General features: G+C 39.0%; 1 pseudogene; it reads right to left on the bottom strand.

Annotated features, from left to right (window-relative positions):
• Positions 1 to 1,991: 1,991 nt before the first annotated feature.
• The window catches only part of LOC148553272 (uncharacterized), a 56,456-nt pseudogene continuing 35,837 nt past the window's right edge, over positions 1,992 to 22,610 (bottom strand).

Genomic DNA, 22,610 nt, shown 5'->3' with positions numbered 1-22,610 from the left:
TAATTTTGTCCCCTTATTTAATTATTGAATATTTTTGGATTTTTTTTAAAATAAAAATAAACATAGCTTATCAATGCACATAGATGTTTAATTCTTATAGTTTCACATGAGTAGGTACCCAAATTCCCATTATATCATCATGACACAATCCCTTATTATCTTTTGTTCCCACAATTTTCCCATACTTAATTAACACACAATTCTATCTTAAGCTAACTAAAGATTCAATTGGGATATAAAATTGTTTTTTCGCTTAAGGCTTGTAATGTGGTAAAATAAAGAATAATTGGGATTTAAAAGCTCAAAGTGGCTAAAAAAGGTAATTGCAAGGGTAGGCTTAATTTGGATAAGTGAGCTAAAAAAATAATGGCCTCAATCATATGCAAGCATATAAATATATTGAACATTGGACATATAGGATGAAACAAAATATAAATTACAATCATAGAGAAGTAAACACACAAGAACAGAATAATTATGGTTAAATAATGTAACCATGTATAAAGGCTCAAAGTCTCACAGGTTGTGTGTTCTTTAGCTCAAAAACCATATTCCAAATATAACTTCAAGCAAATTTAACACAAAAGTTTAAATTAAAATTAGTGAAATTTTGTTCTAAAAAAAGATAGGGTCTTAGAAGAAACTTATTGTCTTTTCAATCAAGTAGAACATGCATGCAACTAATCTATTACTATGCAATTTATCCTATTCTACAAAAGAAAAATTAACTAAATATCCTATTTTATTGGTGTTAGGGAAGAGAAATTACCTCTGGAAGTCAGGTACTGACCGACCTCCCCACACTTAAGGCTTTGCACCGTCCTCGGTGCCATCTGTCAGGAACAAGGGTGGGCTGGTAGCAGTATCTCCACAGTCGGGATCGTCATGCTCCCAGTGCTGGTAAAGAAAGTGGAGTCCAGGGTGTCTGAGTCTCTGTATTTTCCCTTATGTAGCTCCTTGAGGTATGTGAATCGGCGCTTGTTACGGCGCTCTCTTAGCTTTGCTTTGTGTTCCTGCCGATCCAACCTTTCAAGTATCTGATGGTGTAGTTGAGTGGTTGTAGGTGCTTGTGGTGTTGAAGGAGGAATTTCTTCAGCCGGTTCAGTAGGCTGGCTGGTAGTGGCTGCTGGAGGTCTGATGTATTTCCCATTAGGGACATACTGATCAACCCGTGGAAGCATGACTTTGGTGTCCCCAGCTCTATAGGAGACTCTGGTTGCTGAGACAAGATCTGAGACCAGGGCGAGAAAAGGTAAGTTGCCCGCAATTTGTACGTGTCCCATAGCACTCCGGATGTGTCTTGGTAGGTTTAGAGGCTGGTCTGTAAGGATGCACCATAGTAGAACGGCCATTTCTGCAGTGAGGGAGGACTCGTGAGTGCTTGGAAAGATATAATGGGACATAATCTGTGCCCATACTCGAGCCTCTAAGGTAAGTGCAGAAGCCGATATTCCCTTAGGACGGGAACGATGGTAACCGTAGATCCATCCGCTGCCAGGTAGTGCGATAACTCTGAGAACAGCGTCCCAATCAAATTGGTACATCTGGCGCTTGAGTGCGGCTTCTTGAAATGTGTCCAGTCCTTCTGGAGTAGGGGGAAGATCTAGAGCTCGTTGAATGGCCTCTTCTGTAATGGGGACTTGCTTCTGTCGGACATAGACAGACTGCAGGGTTGGCAGGTGGAAATTGGAGTAGAACTCTTCTACCCAAGAAAGATTAACCTGCCGTGGCTGTCTCTAGAGGAAACCCCATTGTCTTCATTCAATTTGTGGCTCAACAAATTCAGCAATATGGTTTGGGAGGATAAGAAGGTGTTCGTTGTTGTAACTCCTTTCTGCCAGGATAGAGAACATCTGCTCAGAGTAGCGATTGGTAAATCGTACAGTGTCCTTTGTTGGAAAGGCTTTTTCTTTATCATCAACCTTTATAATCCTCTTAATTCTTTTTGTTGAGGGTTTAACTGCAGTAGAAGAAGGCTCTGCCACTAATGCTTATTTTGTTCCTCTCTTTGCTATTGATTTGGGAACAGCTTTCTCATTGCCTTTCTTGGTGGCCATCCTGAAAGGGAGAAAAGAGAAAGTATGTCAAAATGTCAAGGGGTAGAGCAAGGAAGAGGATGGTATGGGTGGTAATCAATGCACATTAAAGATGAATGAAGTTAACACATGGTCATGACTGCATGTGAAAAATTATCATGAGGAATATAGTAAGTGCATAGGGTGACAATTAAATGCAAGGTGTTTATTGGCATGCAGGCAAAGGCATGAGTAGCATAGATCAAGCATTCAATGTCCATGTTAAATTACCACAGAATTCAAACTAACAACCTGTTTGAAATAGAAATTATATTAAATTAATAAAATATAAAAAAGGGTTTTGTGAAAAGCAGGCATTTAGAGTAAAAAGAAATCCAAAAATAATGCACAATGCCATACGGGCATTTTCACAAACACATAGCATGCATTGTAGGTAAGCTATTGAAAATAATAAGTGGAACATGCAAGCAACCCTTTTAAAAATTAGCATAAAATTGCCAAACAAGTTCTTAATAATCCACAAGCAAACCATAGGGAATAATAATGACCCTACTAAATATCTAACACCAATTAAAAGAAAAATATAGATAATACAAGTAAAAAGAAAAAGAAAAAAAGAAGAGAACATAAATTAAGAAGAAGAATAGAAAAGTAAAGAGGGAAGAAGAAAAGAAAAACCTTGTTAATGGTGATGAGAGAGAGAATAGAAAGTGAAAAAGAAGGAAGGAGGAAGAGAGGGAAAGAAAATAATGAGGGGGAAAAGAAAAAGTAGGATTTGGAGAAGGGAAAGATAAGGTATTTGGCAAATTAGGATAAGCTGTGCGCGCAGGAGACGCGGGCATGTGGGGGACGCGTTCGCGTGACTTGCGCTTAAATGAATTGACGCGGTAGCGTCAGTCACGCGGACGCGTGACTCGTTTTGTGCTACTGGCGCGAGGGCAGCCTCGCGCTCACACAACTCTCTGTTCAAAACTTATTTTTGCCAAAATTCAGGGTGACGCGGTCGCGTGATCGACGCGATCGCGTGAGTGGCAATTATAGGGATATGACGCGGATGCATGAGCCATGCGTCCGCGTGGTAAGGTTTGTGCGTTCAGCACCAGTCCAGCACCACTCTAGCACAACTTTCGGTTGTGCACCCTTTCTTACGTCGATTTCCAGGTCACACAGCCGCGTGAGTGACGCGGACGTGTGGGAGGCATGTTTCCCATGTGACGCAAACGCGTCAGCGATGCGGTCGCGTGGGGTGATTTGTGCCAAAGGCACGCCTCCAGCCACGCTCCTGCGTGACTTTCTGTTCGATATCGTATTCTCTCTGAGCCACCTGCGACGCGGACGGGTCGGTGACGCTGTCGCGTCGCGGCTCTCCCTCTTTTTTTTTTTTAAATAAAAGTAAAAATATGCAAATGCAGATGCAAACTAAATGTACTAAAAATGAGAAGAGTTATTGAAAAAGAAAACTAAGAATAAAGAAAGGAACGATCATACCATGGTGGGTTGTCTCCCACCTAGCACTTTGCTTTAAAGTCCGTAAGTTGGACGCTCCATTAGCTCAATCTTCTACTGTGAGCGGATCCTCCAAGAAGAAGATATCTAACACCTTGTTTTTCGTCACCTTCTCACCATGATATAGCTTCAAACGATGGCCATTAACTTTGATGAGTTCAGAGCTTGAAGGATGACTTAGGTGAAAAACTCCGTACGGCTCAGCCTTCTCTACTCTATATGGACCTTCCCATCTTGATCTCAACTTGCCTGGCATGAGCCTCAGTCTAGATTTGTAAAGGAGGACTAAGTCCCCAGGTTGGAACTCTTTTCTCTTGATGTGTTGATCATGTACAGCCTTCATCTTTTCCTTGTACAGCCTTGAGTTCTCATAAGCTTCTAGGCGAAGGCTTTCCCATTCTTGCAATTGCAACTTCCTTTCAGCTCCGGCATTCTCAAATCCCATGTTGTACTCTTTTACTGCCCAAGAGGCTTTGTGCTCTACTTCAACAGGGAGATGACAGGCTTTTCCATAAACTAAGCGAAAGGAACTCATCCCAATGGGTGTCTTGTATGCTGTTCTGTATGCCCAAACTACATCTTGTAGCCTGGTGCTCCAGTCTCTTCTATGAGGTTTGACTATCTTCTGCAATATACGCTTTATCTCTCTATTTGACACCTCGGCTTGCCCATTAGTCTGAGGATGGTAGGCTGTTGCTACTTTATGAATTATCCCATGCTTCTTCAGTAATCCTGTTAGTCTCCTGTTACAAAAATGGGTGCTTTGATCGCTCATGATTGCTCGTGGTGATCCAAAGCGACAAATAATGTGGTTTCTAACAAAGGAAACAATAGTGTTAGCATCATCAGTACGGGTAGGAATTGCTTCCACCCATTTGGAAACATAATCTACAGCTAACAATATATAAAAATAACCGTTAGAATTTGGAAATGGACCCATGAAGTCAATGCCCCAAACGTAAAAAATTTCACAGAAAAGCATAATTTGTTGAGGCATCTCATCCCTCCTAGATATATTACCAAATTTTTGGCATGGGAAACAGGATTTACAAAATTCAGCAGTGTCTTTAAAAAGAGTAGGCCACCAGAATCCACAATCCAAGATTTTTCTAGCTGTTCTTTGAGGGCCAAAATGTCCTCCACTCTCAGATGAGTGACAGGCCTCTAAGATGGACTGGAATTCTGATTGAGGTACACACCTTCTAATTACCTGGTCAGTGCCACATCTCCATAAATATGGGTCATTCCATATATAATATTTAGACTCGCTTTTCAGCTTGTCTCTTTGATGCTTAGTAAAGTTTGGAGGAAAAGTGTAGCTAACTAGAAAATTAGCTACAGGTGCATACCAAGGGACTACCTCACATACTGCTTGCAGGTTATCAAAAGGGAAATTATTAGCTATAGGAGTGGAGTCATCCTTAATGTGCTCAAGGCGACTCAAGTGGTCTGCCACTAAATTCTGGTTTCCACTCCTATCCTTTATTTCTAAATCAAATTCTTGTAGTAGCAGTATTCAATGTATAAGCCTTGGTTTGGACTCCTTTTTAGCTAATAAATACTTTAGAGCTGCATGCTCTGAGTACACTACTACTTTAGTACCAAGTAAATAGGCTCGGAATTTATCCAGAGCAAAAACAATAGCAAGAATCTTTTTCTCAGTAGTAGTGTAATTAGACTGAGCAGTGTCTAAAGTTTTAGATGCATAAGCAATTACAAAGGGGTCCTTACCTTCACGCTGAGCCAGCGCTGCTCCTACTGCATGGTTGGAGGCGTCACACATGATTTCAAATGGTTGGCTCCAGTCAGGTCATCTCACAATTGGAGCTTGAGTCAGGGCAGTCTTCAGTTTATCAAACGCTTGTTTGCAATCCTCACTGAACTCGAACTCAATATCTTTCTGCAGTAATCTGGATAAGGAAAGTGCTACCTTACTAAAGTCCTTAATGAACCTCCAGTAAAAACCTGCATGGCCAAGGAACAAACGGACTTCCCTTACAGAGGAGGGGTAAGGCAAACTGGAAATAACATCCACCTTCGCTGGATCTATAGAAATGCCAGTATTAGATACAACATGTCCTAGTACAATCCCTTGTTTAACCATAAAGTGACATTTTTCAAAATTTCAAACAAGGTTTGTACTGATACATCTATCTAATACTCTAGATAAACCATCTAAGCAAAGGCTAAAGGAATCACCATAAACGCTAAAATCATCCATAAAAACCTCCATACAATCCTCAATAAGATCAGAGAAAAGACTCATCATGCACCTTTGGAAACTAGCTGGTGCATTGCACAAGCCAAAGGGCATTCTCTTGTAAGCATAAGTCCCAAAAGGACATGTAAAAGTAGTATTTTCCTGATCTTCAAGAGCTATATAAATTTGGAAATAACCTGTGTAACCATCTAAAAAGCAATAATGCGATTTACCTGACAGGCGATCCAGCATTTGATCAATGAATGGAAGAGGATAGTGATCCTTACGAGTGGCCTGGTTTAGGCGCCTGTAATCAATGTAGACCCTCCAGGCATTTTGTACTCTAGTTGCTATGAGCTCTCCATGCTCATTCTTCACTGTAGTGACTCCAAACTTCTTGGGCACCACTTGTACTGGGCTTACCCATTCACTATCTGAGATGGGGTAGATTATATCTGCCTCTAGTAGTCTGGTCACTTCCTTTTTGACAACCTCTAAGATAGTGGGATTCAGTCTTCTCTTGGGTTGACGAACAGGCCTAGCTCCCTCTTCTAAAAATATTCTGTGCTCACAAACTTGAGGGTTGATGCCTACTATGTCTGCCAAACTCTACCCAATTGCCTTCTTGTGTCTCCTCAGCACACTAAGTAACTGTTCTTCTTGATGAGAAGTGAGTTCTCGTGCAATGATAACTGGAAACTTCTGCTTGTCCTCAAGGTAAGCATATTTGAGGTGTAGAGGGAGGGGTTTTAATTCTAACTTCGGCTCATGGCTAGGCTCTGGATTGTCTGGAGTTGGTGACAATGGTAAAGTACTTTCGTTGTCCTCAGAAAGTGTCCCCACACTCGGACCTTGTCCTATGTACTTCTCTTCTAACTCCTCCTGGTGAATTTCAGCTACGGTTTCATCTATGATGTCACACTGGAGGATAGAATGATCTTCTGGAGGGTACTTCATAACTCTATTCAGATTGAAGCTTACCACTCGGCCGTCTATTTCAAAAGAGTATGTTCCTGAAAAAGCATCCAATTTGAACTTCGAGGTCTTCAAGAATGGTCTTCCGAGTAGGATTGATGATGGCTTCTCCGAGTCATTTTGGGGCATCTCTAGGATATAAAAATCAATGGGGAATGTGAGCCCCTTAATGCCCACTAATACATTTTCAGCAACTCCAGCCACTGTAATAATGCTTTTATTTGCTAACACAAAATGAGCTGCCGACCTTTTTAAGGGAGGGAGCCTCAAAATATCATATATAGACAAAGGCATTATACTAACACATGCTCCTAAATCACACATGAAATCAGAAAATACTACACCACCAATAGTACAATTAACCATACATGGACCTGGGTCACTACACTTTTCAGGTATACCTCCCATTAAAGCAGATATAGAACTACCTAAAGGAATAGTCTCTAATTCATTAATTTTGTCTTTATGTATACATAAATCTTTTAGAAACTTTGCGTATTTAGGTACCTGCTGAATGACATCAAAAAGGGGAACAGTTACCTCAACCTTTTTGAATATTTCTACCATTTTGGGATCAGGTTCCAACTGCTTCCTGGGCTTCCTTGCAAGTTATGGAAATGAAATAGGAATGGCATTTTCTGCAGTGTCTGCACCCTTTGGTGCTTCTTTCTGTGATTGAGCTTCTTCTTCTTCAGTCGTGTCCTGTATATCCTTTTCCTCCTCAATATCTTCTATTTCCACTACCTCTTCAGCTGAGGTGTGTTCTGGTGGGCTTGGCTCCTCCTGATTCCTCTCTTGCAATGTGGTTCCGGACCATAGGGTAATGGCATTGATGCCACCCTTTGGATTGGGTAAGGGTTGAGAAGGAATTCCACTGGAGCTTGCTTGTTGAGTGTTTGAAGTATTGGGTGGTGCCAGCTGAGAGATGAGAGCTTGTATAGCAGACACTAGGCCATTAAGTGAACTTTCCATGTTCCTTTGTCCTTGTGCAATGGATTGAAGAGTATCGTCACTCGGAGAGGAATTAGATTGAGTGATCTGCGGAACTTGTTATTGGTTGTGTTGTGGTCCTTGGGACTGCCTCAGGTGAGGTGCTCTGTAAGGCTGGTTCTGGTTCTGCTACGTGTTATTGTTATTATTCCACCTCTGATATCCTTGATTGTCTCTGCCTCCTTTGTTATTGTTGTCCCTCCAATTCTGGTTAGAATTGTCCCTCCAATTATAGTTAGAGTTGTCCTGCCATCCATGGCTGTAACTGCCACCTTGATTGTACCCTTGGTTGGGGCGGTCATAGAAGTTATTAGTGGCTGCCACAGTGTTGTCTTCCTGCTGGAGCTGCGGACATTCATCAGTATAATGGCTATAATCGGCACAAATCCCACACACTCTCTGTGGGACTAACTATTTGTTTTTGCTGTGCTTGTTGTTGACTCAACTGCATCTGCTTCAGTAAGTTGGTCATTTCACATATACTCTGAGCCAGAGCAGTAGTTTTTTTGCTAGAAGATACCCCTGCAACAGCCTTTGAGCGGCTTTGTTTCTGCCTGTGATTCCTTGTAGACTCAGCCAAGTCGCTGATCAATTGCCATGCCTCATCAGTGGTCTTGTACTTTTTCATAGACCCATTGCTAGCACTTTCCAATGTGGTCTTATCTTGGGGCCTCATGCCCTGTGTGACGTAGCCGAGCATCACTATCTTGTCAATCATATGGTGGGGGCATGCTTCTAGAAGGTTGTTGAAGCGCTCCCAGTATTCATAGAGAGTCTCGGATTCGTCCTGAACAATCATGGAAATGTCTTTCCTCAGTTTATCAGTAACTTCAGCTGGGAAGAATTTTTCCAAAAATTCTCTTCTAAGCATATCCCAGTCAGAAACGGTTGCTGCGGGTTAAGTGTAGTACCACTCTCTTGCTTTTCCCTCAAGAGAGAATGGGAAAGCCTTCAACAGAATAGAAGTTTCATCTGCACCATCGCGCCTGACAGTAGAACAGGCTGCTTGGAAATCCCTCAGGTGCTTGATAGGCTCTTGAGCAAGTAAGCCATGAAACTCTGGCATCAAGTTGAGCAGTGCAGTCTTTATTTCAAAGTCTGTAGCCACTGCTGGGTGATGCGCTTGAAACAGTTGCATTGTAAAATCAGGGGCTCCAGCCTCCTGGATAGTAATTCTCCTAGGTGCTGCCATGTCACCTACACGTAAATCAACCGAATCAGCAGAAAGGGGGCTTGTTTCTTCCTCAAGTGACGTTTCAGATTCGCCCTCAGAGAGGACTAACCGATGCCGAGCTTGCCTTATTCGTGAGATAGTTCTTTCAATCTCAGGATCAAATATTGGCAAGCTTGGATCAGGAAGTGAACGCATCATTTAACGAAAGAAACATGTAGCTCATAGTAGCAAAAAAATAAAATGAAATGCAAATAAATAAATTCCAATCAATAACTTAGTACTCTATTGCAACTCCCCAACAACGGCGCCAAAAATTGACGTAGCAGAAATTGGCGAGTTAAGAAATTGTTATTAGAGATACGTTGCAAGTACATTTCTTAACCAACCGAAAATCCACTTATCAATTTAGAAGGGGTTGTCACAAAATTAAAATTAAAATACTGGGAGTATGAATCCCAGGTCGTCTCCCAACTAGTTGCAGAAAGGTGTGCTATTTTATTAATCAGATGTTTTCTAAAAATTGTTTGAGTTGATAAATAGGAAATTAAATCAGAGAAATTATGTAATTTTAATAAAAACCTTGACCTGGAGTAGATTAGTTGGAAGCCCTATTCTTGTTGGAGTACTCTTCAAGATTAATTGGTAAATGAAGGTTGTTTTGCTTAGTTATCCCTTACTAGGTAGAGGAAAGTCAAGCAAGTTGGAAAGCTATTTCTATTCACAAGTTCCAATCCTTTCCCTTGGAAAGGATTAGTGTCAGTGAGTAGAGGACAATCCAACGATAAACCCAATTACAATTCCTCTCTTGAGAATTCCAACTCAAGGTCATCCTTTCAATTAAGTCCCCATCAAGTTATAGAACTACTCGCTCATTATGAATGTAAACTTCACAACATAAGAAAGGGAAATAAGGAAAGACATGATAAATAGTAATTAAAAACGATCAATTAAAAATAAAAGTAATTCTTATATTAATAAATTCTAAGATAATCCAATAGTAATTCTGAATAAATAAAGGACATGGAAAAGTAAGTGACAGATAAGGAAACAAACTAGAACGACGAAGTCCTGACGGAGGTAATAACTCTTCTCAATGTTCCAATCCAAAAAGCAATCAAATCAAATCCTAAGAACTATGAATGTGTAGAGAGAAAACCTAGAGGAGGAGTAAAATCAGATCTAAGAACTAAAACTAGATGGAATGAATGTTGTCCTCTGTCTCTGCATGTTCCCTGGCTCTAATCTGCTTTTTTGGGCCGAAAACTGGGTCAAAACAGGGCCCAAAATCGCCCCCAGCGAATTCTGCAGATTCTGCAGATCGCGCATGTCACGCGATCGCGTCATCCAGGCGTTCGCGTTATCTAGCGTTTTGCCTAGCCACGCGTGCGCGTCGTCCACACCTTCGCGTCACTGGTGCAATTTCCAATCCGCGCGGTCGCGTGCGCCATGCGTCCGCGTCACTGCAATTTCCTCTATATCGCGCGGTCGCGTAAGCCATGCGCCTGCGTCACTTCTCGCTGGTCATCTCCTTAATTTCTTGTGTTCCTTCCATTTTTGCAAGCTTCCTTTCCAATCTCCAAGTCATTCATGCCCTATAGAGCCTGAAATACTTAACACACAGATCACGGCATCGAATGGAATAAAGGAGAATTAAAATACAAAATTAAAAGTCTCTAGAAAGCAAGTTTTCAACCATAAAGTATTTTTAGGAAGGAATTATAAATGCATGCTTATTTAATGAATAAGTGGGTAAAGATTTGATAAAACCACACAATTAAACACAATATAAACCATAAAATAATGGTTTATCATTGACTCAACTGCATCTGCTTTAGTAAGTTGGTCATTTCACATATACTCTGAGTCAGAGCAGTAGTCTCCTTGCTAGAAGATACCTCCACAACAGCTTTTGACCGGCCTTGTTTCTGTCTGTGATTCCTAGTAGATTCAGCCAAGTCGCTGATCAATTGCCATGCCTCTTCAGTGGTCTTGTACTTTTTCATAGACCCATTGCTAGCATTTTCCAATGTGGTCTTATCTTGGGGCCTCATGCCCTGTGTGACATAGCCGAGCAACACTATCTTGTCAATCATATGGTGGGGCATGCTTCCAGAAGGTTGTTGAAGATCTCCCAGTATTCGTAAAGAGTCTCGGATTCGTCCTGAACAATAATGGAAATGTCTTTCCTCAGTTTATCAGTAACTTCAGCCGAAAAGAATTTTTTCAAAAATTCTCTTCTAAGCGTATCCCAGTCAGAAACAGTTGCTGCGGGTTGAGTGTAGTACCACTCTCTTGCCTTTCCCTCAAGAGAGAATGGGAAGGTTTTTAACAGAATAGAAGTTTCATCTGCACCATCACGCCTGACAGTAGAACAGGCTGCTTGGAAATCCCTAAGGTGCTTGATAGGCTCTTGAGCAGGTAAGCCATGAAACTTAGGCATCAAGTTGAGCAGTGCAGTCTTTATTTCAAAATTTGTATCCACTGCTGGGTGATGCACTTGAAACGGTTGCATTGTAAAATCAGGGGCTCCAGCCTCCTGGATGGTAACTCTCCTAGGTGCTGCCATGTCACCTGCACGTAAATCAACCGAATCAGTAGAAGGGGAGCTTGTTTCACCCTTAAGTGACGTTTTAGATTCGTCCTCGGGGAGGACTAACCGACGCCGAGCTTGCCTTATACGTGAAATAGTTCTTTCAATCTCAGGGTCAAATACTGGCAAGCTTGGATCAGGAAGTGAATGTGTCATTTAACAAAAGAAACATGCAGCTCATAGTAGCAAAATAAAATAAAATCCAAATAAATAAATTCCAATCAATAACTTAGCACTCTATTGTAACTCCCCGGCAACGGGGCTAAAAATTGACGTGGCGGAAACTGGCGAGTTAAGAAATTTTTATAAGAGATACGTTGCAAGTATAGTTCTTAACCAACCTAAAATCCGCTTATCAATTTAGAAGGGGTTGTCACAAAATTAGAATTAAAATACTGGGAGTATGAATTCCAGGTCATCTCCCAACAAGTTGCAGAAATGTGTGCTATTTTATTAATCAGATGTTTTCTAAAATGGTTTGAGTTGATAAACAGGAAATTAAATCAGAGAATTTATGTAATTTAAATAAAAACCTTGACCAGGAGTAGATTAGTTGGAAGCCCTATCCTTGATGGAGTTCTCCCAAGAACAAAGTGATAATTGAAGGTTGCCTGCTCAGTTATCCTTTACCAGATAAAGGAAAGTTAAGCAAGTTGGAAGTCAGTTTCTATTCACAAGTTCTAATCCTCTCCCTTGGGAAGGACTAGTGTCAGTGATTAGAGGGCGACCCAACGCTAAACCCAACTATAATTTTACTCTTGAGCATTCCAACTCAAGGTCCTCCTTTCAATCAACTCCCAATCAAGTTATGGAACTACTCGCTCATTATGAATGTAAAATTTACGAAATAAGAAAGGGGAATAAAGAAAGACATGATAAATAATAATCAAAAGGATCAAATAAAATAAAAATAGTTCTTGTGTTAACAAATTCTAAAAATAATCCAATAGTAACTCTGAAGAAATTAGCGATATGAAAGAGTAAGTGACAAGTAAGGAAACAAACTATAATGACGAAGTCTTGACGGAGGTAATAAGTCTTCTCAATATCCCAGTACAAAAAGCAATAAAATCAAAATCCTAAGAACTATGAATTTGTAGAGAGAAAACCTAGAGGAGGAGTAAAATCAGATCTAAAACTAAAATTATGTGGAATGAATGTTGTTCTTGGTCTCTACATGTTCCCTGGCTCTAATCTGCTTTTCTGGACCAAAAACTGGGTCAAAACAGGGCCCAAAATCGCCCCTAGCAAATTCTTCATATTTTGCAGATCGCGTACGTCACGCGATCGCGTCATCCACGCGTTCGCGTCATCCAGCGTTTTGCCTTGCCACGCGTGCGCGTCATCCACGCATTCACGTTACTCTTGCAGCCTCCAATTCACGCGTTCGCGTCAGGCATGCGAGCGCGTCACTGCAATTTCCTCCATTTCGTGTGGTCACGTGAGCCATGCGTCCGCGTCACTTCTCGCTGGTCATCTCCTCAATTTCTTGTGTTCCTTCCATTTTTGCAAGCTTTCTTTCCAATCTCCAAGTCATTCATGCCCTATAAAACATGAAACACTTGACACATAGATCACGGTGTCAAATGGAATAAAGGAGAATTAAAATACATAATTAAAAGTCTCTAGGAAGCAGGTTTTCAACCATGGAGTAATTTTGGGAAGGAATTATAAATGCATGCTAATTTAGTGAATAAGTGGGTAAAGATTTGATAAAACTACACAATTAAACACAATGTAAACCATAAAATAATGGTTTATCACTTGCACCTCAAAGATCCCTAGTTTCTCTATTACAGAGAGGGGCATGAGGTTTATCCCTGACCCCAGGTCACACAGAGCCTTCTCAAAGGTCATGGTGCCTATGGTACAAGGTATTAAGAATTTTCCAGGATCCGGTTTCTTCTGAGGTAATTTCAGTTGAACCAGAGCATTCAGTTCATTGATGAGCAATGAAGGTTCATCCTTCCAAGTCTCATTACCAAATAACTTGGCATTCAGCTTTATGATTGCTCTTAGAAACTGAGGAAGAATACTCATCAGAGCTCATGAATGGCAATAGTAAGTTCAGTGGAATCTCTATGGTCTCTATATGAGCCTCAGATTCCTTTGGTTCCTCATTAGGGAACTCCTTGGAGGCCAGTGGACGTCCATTGGGGTCTTCCTCACTGGAAATCACTGCCTTTCCCTCCTCTATAGGTTCGGCCATGTAGGATGTGTAGATGGCCTTGCACTCTCTCTTTGGATTCTCTTCTGTATTTCTTGGGAGAGTACTAGGAGGGATTTCAGTAACTCTTTTACTCAGCTGACCCACTTGTGCCTCCAAATTTCTAATGGAGGACCTTGTTTCAATCATGAAACTTTGAGTGGTCTTAGATAGATCAGAGATTATGGTTGCTAAGTCAGAGAGGCTCTGCCTAGAATTCTCTGTCTGTTGCTGAGAAGATGATGGAAAAGGTTTGCTATTGCCAAACCTGTTTCTTCCACCATTATTATTATTGAAGCCTTGATTAGGCTTCTGTTGATCCTTCCATGAGAGATTAGGATGATTCCTCCATGAAAGTTTGTAAGTGTTTCCATAGGATTCTCCCATGTAATTCACTTCCTCCATTCCAGGATTCTCAGGGTCATAAGTTTCTCCTTCAGAGGAAGCTTCCTTAGTACTGCCAAATGCAGCTTGCATTCCAGTTAGACTCTGAGAGATCATATTGACTTGCTGAGTCAATATTTTATTTTGAGCCAATATAGCATTTAGAGTATCAATCTCAAGAACTTCTTTCTTCTGAGTTGTCCCATTATTCACAGGATTTCTTTTAGAAGTGTACATGAAATGGTTATTTGCAACCATTTCAATAAGTTCCTAGGCTTCCTCAGGCGTCTTTTTCAGATGAAGAGATCCACCAGCAGAGTTGTCCAATGACATCTTGGACAATTTAAACAGACCATCATAGAATATACATAAGATGCTCTATTCTGAAAGCATGCCAGAAGGACACCTTCTGATCAATTGCTTGTATCTTTCCCAAGCTTCATACAGGGATTCACCTTCCTTCTGTCTGAAGGTTTGGACTTCCACTCTATGCTTACTCAACTTTTGAGGTGGAAAGAATTTGGCTAAGAAAGCATTGACCAACTTTTCCCAAGAGTTCAGGCTTTCTTTAGGTTGTGAGTCCAACCATGTCCTTGCTCTGTCTCTTACAGCAAATGGGAAAAGCATAAGTCTGTAGACCTCAGGATTAACCCCGTTGGTCTTAACAGTGTCACAGATTTTCAAGAACTCAGCTAAAAACTGATGAGGATCTTCCAATGAAAGTCCATGATGAGGCTTAAGCTCAAAGTTGTTTGCTCCAATTGCAGGAATTGAGATGCTCCTTCCACAGAAGTCAGAAGAGGGTGCGATAAAGTCACCAAGCATCTTCCTTGCATCTCCACCATTATTGTTATTTTCGGCTGCCATAACTTCTTCTTTTTCAAAAATTTCTATTAGGTCCTCTCTAGAGTGTTGTGCTTTAGCTTCTCTTAGCTTCCTCTTTAGAGTCCTTTCAGGTTCAGGATCATCTTCAACAAGAATGTTCTTATCCTTGTTCCTGCTCATATGAAAAAGAAGAGAACAGAGAAAGAAGAGGAATCCTCTATGTCACAATATAGAGATTCCTTTATGTGAGTAGAAGAAGAGAATAATAGAAGAATGATATAGAGAGAAGAGAGGAAGAATTAGAACACAGAGAGGGAGAGAGGGTTCGAATTATAAGAAGAAGAGAAGTGTTAGTAAATAAATAAAATAAATAGAAAGAGATGAGAAAGAGAGAGTTTTCGAAAATAATCAAAAAGAAAAGAAAAATATTTTTCTTTTTATTTTAATTATTAGTTAGAATTCGAAAATTATTAAAGGAAATAAAATAGAATTATAATTTAAAATAATTGGTTAATTAGAAAGGAATTTTGAAAAAGTGGTTAGTTAATTTTTGAAAATTAGAGAGAGAAAGGTAGTTAGGTGGTTTTGAAAAAGATAAGAATTAGTAAAACAAACAAAAAATCAAGTAGTTAATTGAAAAAGATTTGAAAATCAATTTTAAAAGGATAAGAAGTTAGAAAAGATTTTAAAATTAAGTTTTGAAAAAGATATTATTGAAATTTATTTTGAAAAAGATTTGAAAAGGAAATTAAAAAGATTTGATTTTGAAATTAAAGTTGATTACTTGACTAACAAGAAACTAAAAGATATGATTCTAGAATTTAAAGATTGAACCTTTCTTAACAAGAAAGTAACAAACTTAAAATTTTTGAATCAATCACATTAATTGTTAGTAAAGTTTTCGAAAATTATGAAATAAAAATAAGAAAAAGATTTTGAAAATCAATTTTTCTAAAATTTTCGAAAAACATGAAAGAAAAATGAAAAAGATTTGATTTTTGAAAAAGTTTTGAAAAGATAGGATTTTTAAATTGAAAATTTGACTTGACTCATAAGAAACAACTAAATTTTAAAAATTTTTGACTAAGTCAATCCAAAATTTCGAAATTTATGAGTAAAATAAGGAAAAGATATTTTTTTTAAAATTTTAATGAGGAGCGAGAAAAACACAAAAATGACACAAGACATAAAAATTATGAATCAAAACAAGAAAAATATGCAAGAACACCTTGAATGTCAAGATGAACACCAAGAACACTTTGAATGTCAAGATGAACACCAAAAACTTATTTTTGAAAATTTTTAAGAAAAGAAAGACATGCAAGACACCAAACTTAGAAATTTTTAATGTTGAAACACTAAAAAATTGAAAATGCATATGAAAAACAACAACAAACACAAAACAAGAAAATCACAAGATTAAACAAAAACAATCATCAAGAACAACTTGAAGATCATGAAGAACACCATGCATGAGTTTTCGACAATTTTAAGAAAATTTAAAAAAATATGCAATTGACACCAAACTTAAAATTCGACACAAGACTCAAACAAGAAACACAAAATTCTTTTTGGTTTTATGATTTTATTGAATTTTTTTGTATTTTTCGAAAATTATTTTGGAAAAAGAAAATAATGAAATTCAAAATTTTTAATAAGAATTCCAGGAATCATGCAATGTTAGCCTAAAGCTTCAGTCCAAGAATTTAGACATGGCTTAAAGCCAGCCAAGCTTTATGTGAAAGCTTCGGTCCAAAAGATTAGACATGGCCTATAGCCAGCCAAGGTTCAGCAGAGTATTACGTACAACAGCCAAATTGATGGGACTCAAAAGGCTCCTACAAAGATAAGTGGAAACCTCGGTCCAAAAGATTAGACATGGCTTAACAGCCAGCCAGGCTTCAACATATCTCATGAAACTCTAGAATTCATTCTTAAAAATTCTGAAGAGCAAATTATATATATATATTCAAATTTTTCGAAAATAAAAAATAAAAAAGCTTAAAAATAAAATAAAATTACCTAATATGAGCAACAAGATGAACTGTCAATTGTCCAAACTCGAACAATCCCAAGCGACGGTGCCAAAAACTTGGTATGGCGAAATTGTGATTCACACTTTTTCATAACTCCGCACAACTAACCAGCAAGTGAATTGGGTCGTCCAAGTAATACCTTACGTGAGTAAGGGTCGATCCCACGGAGATTATCGGCTTGAAGCAAGCTATGGTCATCTTGTAAATCTCAGTCAGGAGAATTAAATTGGTTATGAGGTTTTGATAATTAAAATATAAATAAAACATAAAATAAGATAGAGATACTTATGTAATTCATTGGTGGGATTTTCAGATAAGCGTTTGGAGATGCTTTGTTGCTTCTGAACTTCTGCTTTCTTACTGCCTTCTTCCAATCATGCGTGCTCCTTTCCATGGCAAGCTCTATGATCCTCTCAGATGAAAACAAATCCATGTACGATCTCTGTCCGGCTAATCAACTGTCAGATTTCTCGTCTCAGATGAAAAATACCATGTACAGCTACCGCACGACTAATCATCTGTCGGTTCCCGCTAGCGTCGGAATAGGACCATTGTCCTTTTGCACATTGCACCTAACATTCGCAAGTTTGAAGCTCGCCATAGTCATCCCTTCCCAGATCCTACTCGGAATACCACAGACAAGGTTTAGACTTTCCGGATCTCAAGAATGCTGCCAATGGTTCTAGCCTATACGACGAAGGTTCTAATCTCAGATTTAGATGCTCTGTTGTCAGGAGAGATGATGTGAATCATTGATTAGAGACCCAAGAGAATATACTCCGGCTGTCGTCCAATGACTACGTTGAACATCATGTGGACCGCTTGCGGTTGTCAGGCACACGGATCTTGGCTAAGCGAGTAATGAAGATAGTAGGTGATTATCACGGGTCACCCCCTTCAATCTGAATTAACTGAATTTAGAACAAGAGTATATATTGGAGAAGAAGTAGGCGTGAATTAAAGGAAAAACAATAGTACTCGCATTAATTCATGAAGAACAGCAGAGCTCCACACCTTAATTTATAGGGTGTAGAAACTCTACCGTAGAAAATACATAAGTGAAAAGAGGTCTAGGTATGGCCGAATGGCCAGCCTCCAATCGTGTAAGAGAAGATCAAAGTTACATAAGTTCCCACGATCTAACATAAATCTCTAAAAGTAGTTTTTATACTAAACTAGTAACCTAGGGTTATAGAAAATGAGTAACTAAGTGCAAAAATCCACTTCTGGGGCCCACTTGGTGTGTGCTTGGGCTGAGCATTGAAGCTTTTTCGTGCTTAGGCTGTTCCTGGAGTTAAACGCCAGCTTTGGTGCCAGTTTGGGCGTTTAACTCCAATTCTGGTGCTAGTTTGGGCGTTTTACGCCAGAAATTTTAGGCTGACTTTGAACGCCAGTTTAGACCATCAAATCTCGGGCAAAGTATGGACTATTATATATTTATGGAAAGCCCAGGATGTCTACTTTCCAACGCAATTGAGAGCGCACCAATTGGGCTTCTGTAGCTCCAGAAAATCAACTTCGAGTCTAGGGAGGTCAGAATCCAATAACATCTGCAGTCCTTTTTCAGCCTCTGAATCAGATTTTTGCTCAGGTCCCTCAATTTCAGCCAGAAAATACTTGAAATCACAGAAAAACACACAAACTCATAGTAAAGTCCAGAAATGTGATTTTTGAATAAAAACTAATAAAAACATGATAAAAACTAACTAAAACATACTAGAAACTATGTAAAAACAATGCCAAAAAGGGTATAAATTATCCGCTCATCAGCCCTAAAAATAGTTTCATGGAAAAGAAATCATCACTCTAACCATGTAGTCCTAATCAGAAAGAAGTGGTAAAATATGTACAAATTCTCACTAGCATGCAATGCAACAACTAACTAACAAAGACAATTAAGAATTGGTGTTGAAAAAGGAAGTGGTTACCCACGGAGGTCGGTCAGATGACCTCCTCACACTTAAAGATTGCACCGTCCTCAGTGCATGCAAAGAAAAGTAAGGTGGACGGGTTGCTACAACTAATGAGTTTCTTCAAAAGGTTGTGTGGGCGAACTTGTTTGTTGCCCATTCGAAGTTTTTCCCCCTTCCTTTCCTTCTTGGTGGCCAGCCTAAAAGGAGAGAGAAAGAAAGAAAGTTAAGCCTACAATAAAGATATCAAAACAAATAGAACATAGGCGAGGGCGAATGCCAAGTAGGAGTATGATGCTCAACTACATGGTAGCTACAACATGTAAGTGAGAAAACAATATAAGTAATGGCATATCAACTAACACTTGATGCAAGAGTAAAGTCAAAGCATAAGTAAGTGACATGAAAAGCATATTGAGCATCAAGTTCAAACAAGAAAGAGTGGGTCATGAAAGACATGCAAGTTCATATCAATGCACAAAGGATGCAAGAAACATCAAAGGTTAAGCATTGACTTAGAAATTTCATCACCCATCAATATCAAACAAGTCAAGAAGCACCAAAATTAACCAAGAAGGTCTCAACAATTGAGTAGGAAAATTCAATACCAATATGAAAATAAGAAACTTAGAAAAGAAAATACGAACAAGCTACAAAAACAAACTTAAAATGAAATCAATGAAAGTAAGCAAATGTAACAAAAGAAAATGAAAAATAAGAAAAATGAGAAGTGGAATTTTAAAAAGAGGGAGAAGAAGAAAGTAAGAAAGGAAGAAGAGAGAAAAAGCAAGAAGAAAAGAAAGAAGAAGGAAAGTAGAAGGAGATAAGAAGAAAGGAGAAATGGGAAAACAGGGCGCGAGACGACGCGCGCGCTTCGTCCACGTATACGCGTGAAAAGCAGGAGGGAGAAACGACGCGTAAGCGTCGACCACGCGTACGCGTGGAACGTAGAAAGTACAGGTGACGAGTAGGTGTCACCCACGCGTACGCGTGGGGCCAAGTTGTGCTATTCGCACAAAACCAGCACCACTCCAGCGCAACTCTCTAGTTTTTGTACCGGGAGTTCAATTTGGGCCTCCGACGCGTGCGCGTTGGCCATGCTTACACGTGGGTCGCCATTTTTTTTTGGAATATGAAAACAGAAACAGGGCACTCTCCTAATCTATAAGCATTCTAAAGCAACCAAAAATTAAAATTTAACAATAAATCATTTGGTTTTTGAAAAATTCTCAAATACAAAACAATCAAAACTTACACTTCAAGCAAAATACAATTTAACAACAACTATTCTCCAACTTAAGGCATAAATCTAATCAAACAAACTAGCATCCAAAACACTAAAACAAGAATATGCAAAGAAGAAAACTACCTAACAATGGCAACTCAATTCATTCATTGACTATATATACAAGAGAATGGAAAAAGTTTACCATGGTGGGATGTCTCCCACCTAGCACTTTTATTTAAAGTCCTTTAGTTGGACCATTGATGGGGTCCTTGCTATGGTGGCTTATGCTTGAATCCAACCTTGAATCCCCACCAACGTTTGCATCTCCAATGACCACCGGGATCCCAAATTAGCTGCATAAAGCCTTCAAGTAGGCTTGAGCAAGTGACAAGACCCCAAGAGTATTGATTGTTAAAATGAATTCCGAGGTCCCAAACCTTGTTCTTGCACCCATCTTCTTGTTGACTACCAAAGTTAAATCTGGGTGACAAGGCTAGTGAATTCTCAATTAAGCATTCCAAACACCTTCCTAGATCTATTTAATGTAGCACTACACCAACCATTGTACTTAAGCTTTGATGACTCAACCATAATGAACCTTGAATTGTAATGCCTTCCACCAACTAACTCTTTCTTGCTTTTCATGCCACAAATAGCTCTAAGTTGACCATCCGTTTCAAGCAACTCATATTCAAGTGGAATAAGATAGCTAAGGATATGAATTTTACCCACTTGAATGGTGTGAAGGATGACGGTGACTTAGGAAGGGGGGCCTTGATGTAGCGGCAGAAGTTAACCAATTAAGAAATTTTAAATAAAAGGATAGCGTTGCACGTATAGCTCTTAACCAGTCAATATCTGCCTCACCAATTCAAAAAGGGTTGTCACAAAATTTAGAAATAAAAATACTGGGAGTATGAGTCCCAGGTCGTCTCCCAACGAGTTTCAGAAAATAGTGCTAATTTATTAATCAGAAAATTCCAAGAAAGTTGAGTTTTGATAATGAGTAATTAAAATAATTTTGAATTAAAGCAATAAAAATAAACTAAGAATAATTATTGATTTTCTAAATAAAAGGCCTTGACTGGGGGAATAATTAAATGGAAGTCCTATCCTTGTTGGAATCTTCTCAAGTGTAGTGTAAAGAGGTTGTTATTCTCACTTGGTTAACCCTTACTGAGTAAAGGAAAGTATAGTGATTCAACTAACTCTTACCCGCAATTCCTAGTCCTTTCCCTTAGGGAGGTCTAGTGTTAGAAGGTACATTATTAACCTACAACATCCAATTTAACTAATCGCTTGAGCATTCCAACTCAAGTGTCTCCTCTTAATCAACCCCCATGTCAAGTGGAGAATCTACTCCATTGACATGGAATTAATAATCATAAAAATATAGGAAGACATAATTGAATAAAATAAAATAGAGAGAATTAAAATTAATTAAAAATAAAAATAACTCTATATATTAATAAACTCAAAATGCAACATACTTATTTGAATAGAGTCAACAATCAACTGAAAAGAGTAAAGGATAAAGGAACAAACTAAGGTAATGTCTTCACGGAGGTAATTGCTCTTCAACATCCACAATCCAAAGCAAAATCTTAAACTATCAATGTGACACTAATCTAGATTCAGATCTAAAACTGAAGTAGTCCTAATATGATGAATCTGAAATGTGTGTGGATGCCTCCTTGAGTTTCTGCATGTTCCCTAGGTTTAGTCTGTGTTTCTGGGCCAAAAACTGGGTCAAAATGCGGCCCGAAATCGCCCCCAGCGTATTCTGTAATTTTTGCAAATCGTGCAGGTCACGCGTACGCGTCATTCATGTGTTCATGTCATTCAGCGTTTTTCCCTGCCACGCGTTCGCGTCGTCCATGCATTCGCGTCATTCGTGCAGACTTCAATCCATGCGTTTGCGTCAGGCATGCGTTCGCGTCGCTGCGATTTCTCCATTTTGTGCATTCGCGTGAGCCATGCGCTCGCATCAGTGTTCGTTGGTCATCTTCTTAGTTTCTTGTATTTCTTCCATTCTTGCAAGCTTCATTTCCATTCTTTAAGCCATTCCTGCCCTATGAGGCCTGAAACACTTAACACACGGATCACGGCATCGAATGGTATAAAGGAGAATAAAAATATATAATTAAAAGATCTCTAGAAAGCAAGTTTTCAACCATGGAACAATTTTGGAAAGGAATTGTAAATTCATGCTAATCATATGAATAAGTGGGCAAAGACTTGATAAAACCACACAATTAAACATAATATAAATCATAAAATAATGGTTTATCAACCTCCCAACACTTAAACATTAGCATGTCCTCATGCTTAGTTGAAGGAGATAAATTAAATGAGTAGGGAAATGCAAAACTCATGAAATGTAATGCAACCTATATATAATAATGCAACTATATGATTCTTGTCTACTTAGTTAGAATAAATAAGCTCTTCAAGACAAACATAAATTTAATTTTCACTAACTCAATTTATATAGTAAAAACAGGTAACATTGTAAGAAGACAGCTCATAAAAGCAGGAAACATAGAATTA

Source organism: Arachis ipaensis, chromosome B7 (genome assembly GCF_059453495.1).
Source record: "Arachis ipaensis isolate K30076 ecotype BB chromosome B7, ASM5945349v1, whole genome shotgun sequence".
NCBI lineage: Eukaryota > Viridiplantae > Streptophyta > Magnoliopsida > Fabales > Fabaceae > Arachis > Arachis ipaensis.
This window is presented reverse-complemented; position numbering and strand designations above follow the sequence as displayed.